The following is a 14,142-nucleotide window of genomic DNA, read 5'->3' as shown; positions in this document are numbered from 1 at the left end:
TACATGATAGACACAAAATGCTGGAGTAAGTCAGTGGGACAGGCAGCATCTCTGGAGAGAGGAATAGGTGAAGTTTCGTGTCGAGACCCTTCTTCAGACTGAAGCTGTCCACAGTTTACAGATACAGGATAAAAGGTATAATATTTAGTGCAAGATGAAGCCCTGATCAAAGATAGTTTGAAAGTCTCCAAAGAGATAGACTGCACTCTAGTTGGTGAGAGGACGGTTCAGTAACCTGACAAAAACTGAGAAGGAATTGTCCATGAACTTGGAGATATGAGTTTTCTACTTCTGTACCTCTTGCCTTATAGTTGTGGGAGTCAACAATTCTGACGTGCAAAATCTTATTCACTTTACCATATTTCAAGGAGAAAGATTTTCATTGCAGGATAGAATTTCTAAAAGTTCCCAATCTGAGTTGTGAAAATGATTTAAGGAGAGAGAATGATTGCTAGGCAAGACGATTGGAGGCACTTGTCGTGGAGAAAGTCAGGTCAGCGATGCCAGAGCACCATTCTTTCCCAATGGATATATACATGCTGGATAATAACCAAGGACTGGCTACATTTCACTGGTAAACTTTACTTTAGACTTTAGAGATATAACGTGGAAACAGGCCCCTCGGCCCAACGGGTATGCACTGACCAGCGATCATCCTGTACACTAACACTACCCCACATACAATAGACAATAGGTGCAGGAATAGGTCATTCAGCCCTACGAGCAGGCACCGCCATTCACTGTGATCATGGCTGATCATCCACAATCAGTACCCCGTTCCTGCCTTCTCCCCATATCACCTGACTCCGCTATCTTTAAAAGCTCTATCTAACGCTCTCTAGAAAGCAGCCAAAGAATCGTCCCCCATTGCCTTCTGAGGCAGAGAATTCCACAAATTTACAACCCTCTGTCCGAGAAAGATTTTCCTCATCTCCGTTCTAAATGACTTACCCCTTATTCTTAAACTGTGGCTCCTGGCCATTGTGGGGGCGCTGCAATGGCGGCAGCCCTGTCAGCGCGCGTTAGTTTTTTCAACTTGTTTTATTTTTTTAGTATGTTTTAAAGTATGTTTTTAATGTTTCTTTGTGTGTTTTGTGTGGGGGGTGGTGTGGGGGGGTGAGGGGGAAACCGTTTCGGCCGCCTCCTCCATGGAGAGGCAACTTTTTCCAGGTCGCCTCCCCGTGGCCTAACAGCTAGGATCAGCGCGGCCTTTCCCGGAGACGCGCCCGGGGCTTCAGCGGTGGGCGCAGCATGGACTCTCGGTGTGGAGCGGGTGAGCCCTCGCTGGGGCTCGCTGGAGGGGAGCGCTCCGTTTCGCTGGCCCGGGGCAGCCGGCAGCCTGAAGCAGCGGTCTGCACAGCTCCAGCTGGCGCGGCGTCTACAGCCCGGGATCCCTCGTGGGGGACCCAGGGGAAGAAGAAGCCATCACTTCCGGCCCGCGGCCAACTTCTACCGCGGTCTGCGGTGCTTCTGTCTGCGGCGCGGCAGGGACTTTAAATCTTCAACCGCTGGCCTGCGGCCTACACCAACTTAAAGCCGCGGTCTCCGGTGGGGAGGAGCCGACTCTGGACTTACCTGGACTTGTACCTTGTCCTTTTACCATTTGGACGCCCGCAGCAACGGCTGCGGAGGGTTGAGGTTCTGACCACGGGGGAAAATGGAGGAGGACTGGCCAAATTGTGTGCCTTCCACCACAGTGATGAATGCTGTGGTGGATGTTTATGTTAAATTTTTATTGTGTTTTTGTGTGTGTTCTTTATAATTGTACCGCTGCTGACATATTCATTTCACTTGCATTCATGTGCAATGTGACAAATAAACCGTATTGTATTGCATTGTATTGGTTCTGGACTCCCCCAACATCGAGAACATGTTTCCTGCCTCTAGCGTATCCAAACCCTTAATAATCTTATATGTTTCAATGATATCCTCATCCTTCTAAATTCTAGTATACAAGCCCAGCCGCTCCTTTCTATCAACATACGACAGTCCCGCCATCCCGGGAATTAACCTCGTGAACCTACGCTGCACTCCCACAATAGCAAGAATACTAGGGACAATTTACAATTCTACCGAAGCCAATTATCCTACAAACCTGTATGTCTTTCAAATGTGATGGGAAACCGGTGCACCCGAAGAAAGCCCAGGTGGTCAAATGGAGACTGTACAAAGAGCACCCATAGTCAGGATTGAACCCAGGTCTCTGGCGCTGTAAGGCAGCTACTCTACCGTTACGCCATTATCCTGTGTCGTCCTTGTAGAGAGGTGACTGACCTTGATGACGTACTCTTAATTGTTGAGAACCTCTCATATACACCCAAATGCAGGGCAAGCTCAAAGGCACCAGCCATGGAGCAATTGTGAGATGAGCACCATATTAGGTAGCCATCCACATACAATGATGTTATAGAAAGGACTTGTGCCTGAGGTGGAACTAAATTTAGCACAGCTTTTTTCCCTGACAGCTGCAGGCTATTTCACTGGAACCATTCGAACTACAATTGTAACGTATTAACTGGATGTCCAGAAGAGAATGACCATGCACAGCCCAAAACATTTCCTGTCATTTGAGAAGATAAGCCCCTTGAGGGTTTTTTTGTTCACTCATAGGATATGTCGGCTTCCTCTGCTGCTTCAGGAAAAAGCCAAGCCAATGAATCAGGAGTTACATATAGACAGGGCAAGAGTGCAGACTTGCTTCACACTTAAAGACAAAAATGAACAAGATGCGTTGGAAAGAACTGCAGATGCTGGTTTCAATCGAATATAGGCACAAAAAGCTGGAGTAACTCAGCAGGACAGGCAGCATCTCTGGAGAGATGGAATGGGTGACGTTTCGGGGTCGAGACCCTTCTTCAGACAATGAACGATGAGTTTTATGACAATCTGGTTATTTTTATGGGCACATGATTGATACTAGTTTTTGTTTCAGATTTATTTAATTTCCTGAATGTTAATTCATCACCTGTTTAGCTTCAACAATGATCCCAGGAATGAGTAGGTTAACATATGATGAGCATTTGACAACACTGGTCCTGTACTCGCTGGAGTTTAGAAGAATGAGGGGAGACCTCATTGAAACATACAGAATAGTGAAAGGCTTGGATAGAATGGATGTGGAGAGGATGTTTCCACTCGTGGAAGAGTGTAGGACTAGTCATCACTTCAGAATTAAAGGATATTCTTTGAGGAAGGAGATGAGGAAGAATTTCTTTGGTCAGAGGGTGGTGAATCTGTGAATTCTTTGCCACAGAAGGCTGTGGAGTCCAAGTCAGTGGATATATTTAAGGCAGCGATGGATAGATTCTTGATTAGTACGGATGTCAGAGGTTATGGGGAGAAGGCAGGAGAATGGGGTTATGAGGGTGAGATAGATCAACCATGATTGAATGGCAGAGTAGACTTGATGGGCCGAATGGCCTAATTCTGCTCCTGTCACTTATGACAGCGCCGATAACAGTGCCAACAGCGGCCGTGCCTCTGCCTCCCCGCTCTCCGGCTGAATGGAGCCATCACCCACATGTCGAAGGAGTGGCTCGTTGTTCATTGGCCGATCCAAATGAAGGCCATGGCCAGAGGCCATGCAGATCCATAAGATCTAGCGCGTGGCTTTGGAAATGCACCAATCTAGCAACTCGAAAATGTAATTTCACCGTGTTTTCCTCATGTGACAATAAAGCACCATTGAACCATTAGTTTAGTTTAGTTTATTACCATGCGTAGAACCTTGGCAACCCGTTGCTCCAGGTTTCTTGCCTTGCATATAAACTCTATGTTATCATGTCCATGGTCCATTTGCTATTTGCCTAGTAAGATCCACGGCCAGGCAGATGTTGAGGAGACTCCTGCTTATTGTGCCACTATAACTGGTCATAATCTAATTGTTATATCTTTGTGGTCTGAATTATATACATATACTAGACCAAGTGCAGACCCGTTGGGTCTGTTCCCCCAACGTGTGGTTGTGGGGGGGGAGGCGGCATGCAGCGTCACACACTAACTACCCCCCCTCCCCCCTCCTGCACTCACACTAAGGGGAGGAGGGGGAGAGAGAGAGAGAGAAGGGGGGGGAGGGAGGGAGGGGGGGAGAGAGGGGGGGGAGGGGGGGAGGGGGGGGGGGGAGAGGGGGGGGGGGGGGGGGGGGGGGGGGAGGGGGGGTGGGAGGGGGGGGGGGGGGGGGGGGGGGGGGGGGGGGGGGGGGGAGGGGGGGGGGGGGGGGGGAGGGGGGGGGAGGAGGAGGGGGGGGAGAGAGAGTGCCTTTTTACTTCAACCCAAACCCAAACAACTATTTGCAGGCAGTGCTTTTTTTACCTCTAACCATATTTTCATTTTCAAACCAAATTAAGGGTACTCACAGTGCTGTAGACATTTGTCAGTCATTCAAAGCTCTGATTGAGGCACACCACTTGCAGAGACTGATTGAGGCACACCACTTCCTGGTTTTATAGTCGCTCCCCCTCCCTCCATCAGGGGCAGCAGAGAGAATGGGGAATGTTAAATATTAAAAACATTAATATCTCTGTCAATTTTCATCGACGGGAAAAATCCTCAGCACACACGTGGCGGAGGGGGGCTCTGAGCGAGGTGGCCAAAAATGACGGCTGTAGGTGGTGGTGTACTCTCGGAAACCACAGCACAGAAAGCCGAAACCGGTCAAGAACAGAGTTTTAGTAATATAGATGGGCAGAACAATAAATGCTCCGATCCCTTAATTCATTCAATGATTTTTAAGCAGGAAAAAGTTGACTTTTCAAACTCTGAACCAGTTTAGCTTCAACAGTATTAGGCGCAGAGGATGCCATGTATATAACATAACCTTCTGTCTTTTAAAAGCATCCAGAGAATTGGCCTCCACTGCCTTCTGAGGCAGAGAATTCCACAGATACACAACACTCTGGGTGAAAAGTTTTTCCTCAACTCCGATCTAAATGGCCTACCCCTTATTCTTAAATTGTAGAGAGATAAAGAACAATGGAGGAAAGATATGCAAAAAAGTAATGATGATAAAGGAAACAGGGCATTGTTAGCTGTTTGTTGGGTGAAAATGAGAAGCTAGTGCGGCTTGGGTGGGGAGGGATAGAGAGAGAGGGTATGCCGGGGCTACCTGAAGTTAGAGGTTGCACGTTATTCAAAAATAATCACTCTCCTTTTCTCAAGTTTACTTGAAATCAACCAACTCAGACTAACTCAGTTTGAAGAAGGGTCTCAACCTGAAACGTCACCTATTCCTTTTCTCCAGAGATGTTGTCTGACCCGCTGAGTTACTCCAACTTTTTGTGTCTAACTGAATGTAAACTGGGAATCAAATAATATGTCTCCAGCCAGAATGGATTAACATTATATTCACGTACTACCAGAAGAGGTGCATTGTTTGAAATGTAAGAATTTCATAAAGTAAAAAGTTTAGGAAGAAAAATGTATGTGCCAGCATTTTTTGCAGAGTAATTTTGGCTTTTGCAGTACAAAGTCCAACCACTAGGAAACCTCAAGAGTTTATGAGTTTATTTATTGTCACGTGTACTGAGGTACAGTGAAAAGCTTTTGTTGCGTACAAACCAGTCAGCATGGAAAGGCAATGCATGATTGCACTCGAGAATCAACCACAAGTGTTTATTTGTCATTTGCACGGCACAGTGGCGTAGCAGTAGAGTTGCTGCCTTGCAGCGCCAGAGACCAGGGTTAGATCATGCTGTCTGTACGGAGTTTGCACGTTCTCCCCATGACCTGCGTGGGTTTTCCCCAAGGATTTTGGTTTCCTCCCACACTCCAAAGACGTACAGGTTTGCAGGTTAATTGGCTTGGTATAAATGTGACAATTAAATTGAATCTTTAATCTTGAAAATTGTCCCCAGTGTGTGTAGGGTAGTGTTAATGTGCGGGGATCACTGGTCGGTGTGAACGCATTGGCCTAAGGGCCTGTTTCTCTAAACTAAATAAAATATGAACCAGAACAATTAATCCGTACCTCCTGCAGCTTTACAGGCACATTTGACAGAACAACATCAAAAATATCACCAACACCTGGTGACATTATGAACCAGGCAAAACAAAATCTGACGAAATCCAGTGACTTATTGCAGCAGATGGCGTGGTGGCTTCAGGGCGTTGTCGCTTCAGGAAGTGCCTTGAAGTTTAAAAGGAGGAGGGAGCTGTAAACAGGCAGCGAGATCTATTGAGAGGATATCAGTTTGGGGGTTTGATAGCTGGAGTGAATACAAACAAGAACCAATCTTCAGAAAAGGCTGTTGAAATGTCAACCTCAAGCCGTCATCAGTTTTGAAGTTAAGAGATCAGCTTTGTAAATAATCGGTACTGTCAACAGACCATAGTCAATGGCCCAGAGCAGGAGGATAGCTAGCTGTTCAAGGATGTGGCTTGCCAAACAAGCATGAACATGTGATGTTCTTGCCTGAACCTGTAAAATACAAGACAATCGGGGCTGTGTTCATTGGCCTTAATTAACCCATAAATCGGACATCTTCAACTAAATTATTCCTCATCATAGTGACAGAGATTGAGGAAAGTTCCTGACTGAACATTTAGCACATGGTTATCGACATATTTTATCTTTCTTTAAATAACTGGGGTATTTGTGTACCCAGAGAGTCAATCCTCACATCACTAATTGTAGGTGTCCTGATCCCCTGATCAGAAGCTTCTAGACCATCCATATGAAGTACTTTAACCCAGCAAAGATATCTGAACCAAAGATACTAGAGGAGCTCCTCTAGGATCTTTAATCTGAACTTTCAGAGATGCCTCATCAGTTACAGTGTGTGCTCGCATTGTAAGTATGTAAATAAATGAACCTATTTGTCTTATGAAGGCTCTGTGAAAAATACATCTTCTCGATGTGCTGGGACCATCCTCAGGGATGTGATCTGGGGTCATTGGGTGTTTCGGGTCTCACAACATCAGACACCCTCGCCCAGGCGACCCAGCTGGGGTTGATCAAGCCCCGACTTGCGTCCCAGCAGCAACCGCCCACGGATCAGCCCTCTTAATTGAAAGCCTAGTGGCATTCTCTGTGGCCTTGCTTGCGGATTGAATGGCCCTCTTCTTTGGCAGCCCCGTAACACCCAAGTGGTTGAGGACTCTGCAGAGTGAGGGCCCTGCAAAGCCGATACAGCCCACCTCTACGGGCTCATAGTATTGTAGTAAACAAAGCCATCATTGCCGTTAACATTAGTTTGAATCACCTACTGTTGGTTTGATCGCAAATGTGTAAACCTCGGTTTACTTTGAGTTCAGAGAGATTCTCCTGGGAGGGTCTAAATACTTGCTTATCGTGATGAATAAAGATCTTCAGCATCCAGTGACTTAGTCACAGTCACAGCAGAGGAGATGACAGCGATGGTGAAGGGCAAGGTCATGGAGGAATTTGAAAGATGGATTTAAAATTCTAACCAGAAATCCATGCAGAATGTGGGCGGCAGTAAATAAGGCCAGCCACACATTTAGGATTGGGGAGCCGAATTTTGGGTCATGTTGAATTTACTAAAATCAGAATTATAGACACCAAAAAGTACATTGGAATATTGAAGACATGCGATATGGGGAGTTGTGGGGGGGAGGGGGGATTGTGGGGGGGGGGGGGGGGGGGGGGGTTGGGGGAAGGGGAGTTGTGGGGGGGAGGGGGGGGAAGGGGAAGAGGGGGGGTGGGGGAGAGAGAAGATTGTGGGGGAGAGAGGGGTGTGTGGGGGGGGAGGGGGGGGGGTTTGGGGGAAGTGGTGGGGTGGGGGAGAAAGGTGTGGGGGGGCGGGGGCTGTTTTGGGGGTGGGGGGGCATTGTGGGGATAGGCGCGTTTTGGGGGGTTGAGGGGGTTGGGGGCCAGGAGGGGGGTGTGGGGGGGGGGGTATGTGTGAGCAGGGGGGTTTGGGGGGGGGGGGTATGTGTGAGCAGGGGGGTTTGGGGAGGGGTGTGTGTGGGCAGGGGGAGGGTTGTCAGGGGTGTGTGCAAACTGAGGGGTGTGTGGGAGGGAGAGGTGCATGGGGGGGGTTGGGGTGTGGGGGAGTGGAGGGGAGAGGGGTGTGTGGGCAGGGGGGGTAGAGAGCTCGGAGAAAAGACGGGGAAGAGCCATGGGGGAGTGTGCGGCATTACGGTGGAGGGGTTGCGGGAGCCAGCGAGGAGGACCAGAGGGGAAGGGGTTGGGGGTGCGATGGGGATTCACAGCTTCACTGGTCGTTCTCCTCCGCACAGCTCGCGGACTCAGCCCCGCCTCCGGGGTTTTATTCTCCTTGCCCCACCCCAGTGATTAACAGCAGGTGCCGGAAGGGGCGTTACCTTCATGGTGACTGACGGGCAAGAAGACCAATCTTCTGATCTTACAATTGTTTTAAACCTTCATAACTTTTGTAATCTTCCACCGATCGGAACAAATATTGGTGCGCTTGGAGCAGAGGAGAACGGTGAGTAAGGTGCCGATATTGGGTGCCGTCTTTGCGCAAATTAAAAAAAAACGCAAACCGGAAGAGGACAAGATGAGAGTTTTGGTAATAGTAATATAGTAATAGCAAAATAGTAATAGGAGAGAGGGAGAGGGAGAGAGGGAGAGAGGGAGAGAGAGAGAGGGGGAGAGAGAGGGGGAGAGAGAAAGATTTGCTGCTAACTAATTTGATCCTAGTCATTTGCAGCAGTGGGCACAAGCTTAATTGAATCCCAATATTGTTAATACCACACTAATCTCACTCCCTTCTGAACACACAGCCCTCCAGTCACTCCAGCACTGTTATCCCAACATTGTTATTACCGCCAGTCAGATCCTCCCATTCATTTCCACCTTCCGTAGGGACCGCACCCTCAACAACTCCTTGGTTCATTCATCCCTTCCCATGTCAGAGGAACATCAGAGGCCAAGGGGAGATGTGATAGGAATATATAAACTTATGAGAGGCACAGATAGGGTAGACAGTCAGAATCTTTTTCTACAGGTGACAATGCCAAATACTGGAGGGCATGGTTGTAAGATGAGAGAGAGGAAGTTTAAGGCAGATGTGAGGAGTGAGTTTTTTTAACACAGAGTGGTAGGTGCTAACAAGGAGGTGGTGGAAGCAGACACGAGAGCGGCATTAAAGAGGCTTTCAGATTGGTACAGGGATATGTGGGGAATAGAGGGAATATGTAGGGAACAGCGTACAGAAGAGAGATCGAGCAACTGTCCATATGGTGCCAGCACAATAACCTGGCCCTCAACACCAGCAAAACCAAGGAACTGATTGTGGACTTCGGAAGGAGTAGGATGGGGACCCACAGTCCCGTTTATATCAACAGGTCGATGGTTGAAAGGGTCAAGAGCTTCAAATTCCTGGGCGTGCACATCTCTGAAGATCTTTCCTGGTCCGAGAACACTAATGCAATTATCAAGAAAGCTCATCAGCGCCTCTACTTCCTGAGAAGATTACGGAGAGTCGGTTTGTCAAGGAGGACTCTCTCTAACTTCTACAGGTGCACAGTAGAGAGCATGCTGACCGGTTGCATTGTAGCTTGGTTCGGCAACTTGAGCGCCCTGGAGAGGAAAAGACTACAAAAAGTAGTAAACACTGCCCAGTCCATCATCGGCTCTGACCTCCCTTCCATCGAGGGGATTTATCGCAGTCGCTGCCTCAAAAAGGCTGGCAGTATCATCAGAGACCCACACCATCCTGGCCACACACTCATCTCCCTGCTACCTTCAGGTAGAAGGTACAGGAGCCTGAAGACTGCAACAACCAGGTTCAGGAATAGCTACTTCCCCACAGCCATCAGGCTATTAAACCTGGCTCGGACAAAACTCTGATTATTGGTGGCCCATTATCTGCTATTTGCACTTTATCAGTTTATTTGTTTTTGTGTGTATATATTTATATTGTGGTATATGGACACACTGACCTGTTCTGTAGTCAATGCCTACTATGTTCTGTGTGCTGAAGCAAAGCAAGAATGTCATTGTCCTATCAGGAGCACATGACAATAAACTCACTTGAACTTGAACTTGATATGGATGATTTGCCGGCAAATAGAATTGGTTCAACTTTGCATCATGTTCAGCCCAGACATTGTGAGTTGAAGGGCCGGTTCCTCTGCAGTACTGTTCTATATTGTTGGAAAGCATTAATCTTCATAGGCTAGACCGACAACCTTACTCTCCGCTGACAAGAGTCAAGAGTATTTTATAGTCATCTGTCCCAGACAGACCAATGATATTCTTCCTTGCAGCAGTATGACAGAATATGCAAACATAAATACTCTGCAAACAATATAATGAATGAGAAAACATAAATTGCTGCCACTACAATTGAAATTGTCAGTGTGTGCCACTGTGGACGGCAAAATTATGCAGGGATAGAGTTGCTGCCTCACAGTGCCTGAGACCCAGGTTTGATCCTGACTACGGGTGCTGTCGTTACAGAGTTTGTACGTTCTTCCTGTGACCTCTGTGGTTTTTTTCCGGGTGCTCCGATTACCTCCCACATTCCAAAGATATACAGGTTTGTATGTTAATTGGCTTCTGTAAATTGACACTGTTGGTGCGTTGGATAGAACTAATGTACAGATGTTCATTGGTCAGCGGATTCGCTGGGCTGAAGGGCCTGTTTTCACAGTGTATTTCTAAACTCAACTAAACTAAGCTCTTTGCCATTGAGCTGTATTGGAAAGTATGCTGGCATCAGCTGTAAACACACGACCTAGTTAACGTCAGCATTATGTGAACACATGATGGCTCAACTGTTGACACTGTCTGAGAAGGAGATCAGGCTCAGTTGTATCCCTCCCACAGTTGATAAGCCTACCGATTATGTACTCTCATAAATAACAAACTTGCCACTTGGAGTATGTCTGCACAACATTACCGCCAGGTGGCTTCTGCTCATCATACCATAATATTCAATTAGTAATCTGGAGTTACTAATCGTTGCTCTGAATTTGACAGCCACAGTTTATCTCTAGTAGCTATTTTGATCAAACTGAGTTATTCAATGTGCAGCCTTCGTACGTACCAAAATCATGTTGTACACCTACTATTTTCTACTTGTAGCCACAGGCCGATTCTTATGTTATACAATGTCAGGGTGGATACAGTGAACTCATGAGAAAATATTTGGTTAGAGGGTGGTGCAAAATAAAACATGTACACACGCATTTTCATTTCTTTGTAATTTAAAGATAACGTGTGTTGATAGACTTTCAGGAATGTAAACCCGAATGCAGTCTGGAAAGATCAGCACAACCCTAAGTCTATAAAGGCGAAATAAAGCCACAGGCAATTAATAAGGGAGCTGAAAGTCAAAACTATGATAACACAACCACAAGGTATTTATAATGGGTGTGGAGAACCTGTCAATTCACTTTAGTTCCCTATACTGGAGCCTCCCTATGGCAAAATATGTTCTTTCTTCAATTCATCAAATCCACCCCATCTGAGAGCTTTACATAAAGAAAAAAACTTCCTCATGCTAATCCTAAAGTGATGTCTTGGGAGTTTAATTTTGTGTTTCCTCAACTTACTGTCAGACTCAAAGTGGTTGACACCACCATGCAATTGCACTAATGTTACATAATGTGCTAGTTAGCTGGACAATTGCCACACCACCTTCCCTTTGTGGAAAGTTTCCAGCAGACCTTTGTTTTCAAACTGCCTTTAAATCCATGGGCTTCAGGGACAGTGCGGGAAAATGATAATTTTCCTGCACTTGCTAATTTAAGATTACGGAATGTACTGAATGATATTACTAAGTGAGATGCTCCCACTCCCACAGGATTAATCCACCTATATCAGCCTTCCTGCAGAGCAGCAGAAGACCATGGGACTTCTACAAAAAACTCATCTTTGGATGTAGGAAAATAAGTATGAATATCAAGATATTCAATGAAGGAAAAACAAACACTAGGTCATTAGGTAGGGTTATCGGGAAATTCTGTGGAACCCCTATCCTGTTCAATTGATGGAAAGATTATATCAACAGAAAAACAGATATCATATAAAAAAGATGAATGATATTCTGAAGTCTGAAGAAGGGTCTCGACCCAAAACGTCACCCATTCCTTCTCCCCAAACATGCTGCCTGTCCCGCTGAGTTACTCCAGCATTTTGTGAATATCTTCGATTTAAACCAGCAGTTCTTTCCAACACACAGAATGATATTATATTTGTCACCCAATCTTTACTTGTTCTGTCAAGACCATGGTGGTTCATGTTGGAACAAAGCTGCTGATGGATTCCCAGAACCTCACACGTGGAATTTTGTAACATTAGATACATTTTTGACTCCGATAGAAAATCAAAGGAGGCTTCGTCCTTCAACAGTACTAAAAAACCTAAAATAGCAACTCACAATTTGAGGAATGTGGACAGATAAAGCTCCCGGAAGCGATGGCTTTCTTGCCGAATTGGCTTTAGATTTGTGGAATGGGCTCAGAGCAGACTTGCTGAAGGTACACAGCAGATCAGGCCTATAATGTACCTGGCAGGAAGAGAGTCGACAGCTTTGTGCTACTTCAGAAGGACCACCCAGTACAAAGAGAAGGATTTTGGCAGAATATCTCGCATGACGGAAGTGGATTTCAAAATGGGTTTTTAGGGAGTGAATCCTGAATGGACACGAGTAGTGTAGTGAAAATTAATGGTTGGGAAAAGTAAGGTGAGACAAAGTTCCCATGTCTTGTTATTGAGCGGTATCAAGCCTTTCAGTGAATCCACCAAGAAGATTGCAAACATCAGGGCTTGCAATGTCCCATAACGGTGGGACCATCACTGTCCACCATCAATCTGCAAAATGATGAGCATCAGTAAACTGGCCTCAGGAGCCATTGCGAACAGCAGCAGAATCAGTGTCTACTGGTTTAATTCTCTGATCCTTATTAGCTAATTAGCTAATTAGTTAATTATTCTAATTAGCTGCAGGTCCAAGGGATGCGGTTTAGTAGAGCTGCAATAGGCGGCAAGGCATGGATGGAAGGTACAGGCTGATGAACCATGAGCTGGGATAGTGCTTGGCATTGTGGTGTGTGGTCCACACCCAACCCTTCTGCTGCAGGAAGATCTCCATCTCATCCAGGGATTGAAAATGGATAATTTCCTTATAGATGTGATACATAAATCTCCAAAAATGGACAGATATACTCACTGGATACTCAATCTTTCTCTGTAGCTGCATCAAGCTGTGCAAGGAACCTGGCATCATGACGTTCTGAGCTTCTACCCTTCCTTGATGTGCAAATCAAAGATCTGACCATTTCAATCAGCTGAACCATATATGTTCCTCTTGGAAAGTTTGGGTAGTGGAACATCTGAAGAAGGGTCTCGACCTGAAACATCACCCATTCCTTCGCTCCAGAGAAGCTCTCTGTCCTGCTGAGTTATTCCAGCATCTTCAGTGGATAGCCAGCATCTGTAGTTCCTTCCTACACATCGTTGACCATAAGCCAGCTAGACAGTGGTTGCATAGAATGTCCTCAGGGCACTGTGAGAAAAGAAAATGATGGATCAGTCAGACGGTTTCCCAAGCAGGCTGTTAAAGTCATTTGAAAAAATGCCATATATGTTTGCCAACTGGGATCATTACATGATCCTGTGGTTTCATTAGCTGAAGGTCATATGTATATGGTTTAGTGGAGCTGCAATATGCAGAAGGACATAGATGGAAAGTATAGTGTGATGAAACATGAGCACCTGAATATTCAAACCTGAAGTTTTGAAATCTTTCTTGCTTAGCTAATGGTGAGAATAGTCCTCCCCATCTAATCTTTCATGTGTAGCTAGAGGTTCAACATCACTGCCCACTGCCCATGAGGCAGCTGAAATGGTGTTAGACCATCATCCGTTTATTCATAACGTGTTTGCCAAGAAGAACTTAAAAGCGATGCAGAGATATTTATCAAAGGTTTAAGCCAAATAGCTGAAGGACTTTTCCCCAGATTAATAGAATCAAGAACCAGATGACATAGGTTTCAGGTGAGAGGGGAAAGGTTTAATAGGAATCTGAGGGGATACTTTTTTACAGGGACGGTGGTGGGTAAACGAGTATATGGCATCTGCAAAAAGGGCTGAGGTGAGATGTTTGGAATACAGTATCCAAGGGAGCTTTGGTTTAGCCATTTGACATATTCTGGAATAAAATGGATCTCTGAGGCATCTATTGTCTAGTGGGAAAACGAACAAGGCTG

The sequence above is a fragment of the Leucoraja erinacea genome, chromosome 12 (assembly GCF_028641065.1).
Source record: "Leucoraja erinacea ecotype New England chromosome 12, Leri_hhj_1, whole genome shotgun sequence".
In the NCBI taxonomy this organism is placed as follows: Eukaryota; Metazoa; Chordata; class Chondrichthyes; order Rajiformes; family Rajidae; genus Leucoraja; species Leucoraja erinaceus.
Note: the sequence above shows the minus strand (reverse complement) of the source record.